The sequence below is a fragment of the Miniopterus natalensis genome, chromosome 17 (assembly GCF_054644295.1).
Source record: "Miniopterus natalensis isolate mMinNat1 chromosome 17, mMinNat1.hap1, whole genome shotgun sequence".
NCBI lineage: Eukaryota > Metazoa > Chordata > Mammalia > Chiroptera > Miniopteridae > Miniopterus > Miniopterus natalensis.
Genome location: NC_142097.1, coordinates 3,849,372 through 3,852,992, shown reverse-complemented (window position 1 = coordinate 3,852,992; position 3,621 = coordinate 3,849,372).

Genomic DNA, 3,621 nt, shown 5'->3' with positions numbered 1-3,621 from the left:
GTTTCTCACACCTTCACACCCCACAACCAATTTTTATCAGAAATATTTTTAAATATCCTTTCCATTATTCTAAAAAACTTATAGATGGATAGACAATACAACAACTTACCTCAGTCATGTTTTAAATCAATGTCTAATATAAAGGAGAAATAAAAGGAAGCAACTTACTTATGTAAATATGTAATTCAATGTGAAAATGGCCATAATGACTGAAGCCACAATAAGGTAGTCAAATGCTTGTATATGGTAAGTATACCAGGAGTGTGGCCACTACAATTGCAGACTAATGCAGCTGCAGCAGTTTTGACTTGCAACTCAAATGCCATGAGCAATGTTGCCACTGGTGTTTTCAAAATGGTGAAAAACTCTTGGTAAAATGCACAGAGTACAACCTTTTCTCACTTGATAGTTGCATTTTTTTGATAAGTATTGCAAATCTGCAACAAAATGTAATATGGAGTTTTTATATGTAAAATGGGACTGACAGTCTAGGCTCAGATAATTATTGTCAATGCTCACCAGCTAGAAACCATGAGGAACGGACCTGTGGTTGAACAAAGTTGGGTTTATTAGTACTTTTTGCACAAGGGAGACCACACCATGGGTGTCTCAGATTGAGGGAGCTAAGGGCTTATTATAGGATTTGGGCCTACAGGTGGGCCTAGGAGATTTCAAGAAGGGTTCCATGGATCACAGTTGGATTGGGTGCTTTCAAAAAGTAAAGCAAGCCCATGAGTGGTATCTTAATAATTTTAATCTAGAAAGTAGGAAGGATAGGACGATCTAAAGCTATATTGAGTAAAGTAGCATCAGTTACTCATGTAAGCCAGGACAGCATGTTTGGCCTTTTGTGGTTTGCACAGTACTATTTCTATGTGCCTTTATGACCAGTGTCCTTATTTTTGTCTTGCTTCCTCACGGTCAGAGTGGCCTAGTCAGATGTTGGTGTTGTATAAAATTGTTAATGTTCAACAGGAGAACACCACAGTCTAGCTGTTAGGGACAGGTCAACTTCCAGGGGTTGCTTTTCCTTTCTCATTAGAAACAGGATTTTCAGGTACATAACTATTCATGAGATATTTGGAAGTTATTAGACATGCATGACAATTTTTGGCCAGGTCCTACACTCTACAAGCGCCTGGCATTCCTAGGCTCCACCCACTAAAATAACCAATCTTTGTGTTAACCAACCCCTCCCTCTCCACATTACAAAAACACCCTCCCCAGTGGGTGGCACCCTCTTCATGAGAACCACTGCTCTGAATATTCTAAATCTACCCCCTTAATCACATTAAAGGATGCAAACTTTAGAGTACATCAGCCTACACCCTCACAGATCTAACCCAAGTCTCACTTTAATGGCTTTGCATCTAAAGTTGGCTGTAAATGGCTGTCTAGATCAAAGGCCATTTATCCACTGTAGAAAGGATGCCAAGAGCATTGGCCACCACAGCAGCTCGTGTCCTCTAAAGGAAGCCCTGCATGAGATGTGGCAGGCACTGCTAGAGGCCTACCCAGTGTCCCTTTCCCCTACTAGCCAAATCCCTTTTATTCAAGGCAGCAATGTGCCTCCCCTCCCTTAATAACCTGTTTTCCCAGATTTTCTTACCCCTGGGTGACACCATTTTGGCAAGTGAGATGTAAGTAAAAGCAAAAGTATCCTGTGATTCCTCAGAAAGCTTTGCTTTTCTGAAATAGGGAACAGATGCAATCAGAGCTTCCATGCTTCTCCCTTCCTTACAAACAGATGACTCATCCTCAGCTGTGACTGTCATCTTATGACCCTGAGGCAATGAGCATAGGGACAAAACCAGCTTTCTAAGGAACTGTTTAGTAACTGCATCAACACCAGCAATTGCCTACTTTTAGACTTCCTTTGTTGAAAAATACACAAACCCTTTTTTTTGTTTAAGCCATTATTTGTAGGATATTGTTACTTGGAGTTGAACAAATTACTAACAGAGGAAACTCAGTTACAACAGATAACTGATTAAATTTAAAAATGGAGATTTATTGGACCAAACTATATGTGGGGAGGGGGAGCAGGTTGAGTTAAATCTTCATTTTTTCATAGCAGGAAGTCAACAGCTAATTATAAAGTTACTAAGAAACAGTGTAAGCATATTATTTAGAGATACAGAGGTAAATATCCCAAAACATGAAAACTAAGCAGTTGAAATGTTTGCTTCTGGGGAACAAAATTGAGTGGAATAGGACCTGCATTTGTCACCTTCTGTACTACTTGATTTTCTGATCACGAGTGCTTACTTTCTTTCTTTTTTTAATTAATCATAGTGGGGAAAAGTTACATATGAGATTACATTTCCCTTGGCACTAACTTGTAACTTCAGGAATGATACGCTTCTTCCTCTCTTAGAATAGCATAAAGGCTTAAGGAGTGTTTCCTGCTTCACATAAGAACTAGATATTCTTCTGATTTTATTTGTAATTGAAAAGTATATTTAACATACAATTTGGGGCTACCTTCTCCAAAACCAGGAATAGACTTGTTTCACTTTTCCTGGCAGTGGTCTAGAAACAGGGCTCAGGAGGCGCCTTGGACATGGGAAGTTAGGGCTGAGAGGGTGACTCAGAACGTCCAATTGTTTCCACTAGAGCAGCTCTGCTTTGTTATATATATTAAGTTTTGACACAAGACTTAGAAAAAAAGGTTGTACCAGCATGAAAAATCACTGCACTACAGCAAGTTAGTACAGCTGAACCTTTACTGAAGTATTATGTCCTAAACACCACTAATGCAATTAGGGGGATGCTAAAACTATATGTAGCAATAAGAATTCAGTTGGACTCTAGCAACAGGAAAGCCACAACAACAACACTTAAACAAGACAGAAGTTTGTTTCTTATTTAAAAATTCAGATAAACTGTTCAGGGTTGCTATCCCCATTAGAGTGAACACAATCCCCACCTTACTTCTCTGCTATTCAAAAACTGAATAGCATTTACCCCATTCCAAGCTCCCCCTATGATGTCTACATTTCAGCTTGCAGGAAAGAGAAAAGGGGAGGGCATGGGCATGACCCTCTTTTAGGAATACGTCCTGGAAATGTACCCAGTGGCCAGAACTCAGTCACATGGCCACACCAAGATGCAGCAAGAAAAAACTGTCTCTGTTGCCATGTCCCAGCTAATAAGTAGGAAACATGCAGAACGGAAAATGGATATTGGGAAACAAGTGGTAAATCCTGCCACCTGCATATTCCAAAATTCAATTCATATTTTTTAGGGTTGCATGTTCAAGTAACAACATTGTTATATCAAAACCTATACCAATGTGTCCCGTTAGTCTCAACTCTAAAGATCTAGGTTAGCTCTTTCAAATTAAATAATAACATGTCTTTCCTCACCAGACGAACCTAAGTAAAATGGCAAATAAGCCCTTAATAAATGAATTACTTAATAACTTAATGATTCTTAAGAAAGGAAAAGACATTTTTCCTCTAAACACAGTAACATATCCTGATGAGTCTTCCTGTAATCTGTGTTGTATTTCCTTGGGCAAATCACTCAGTATCCTGAAATTCCATTTCATCATCTGCCCACAGACATCACACAAAACAGGTTTGTCAGGACGATCAAATGAGATTACACGTGTCAAAG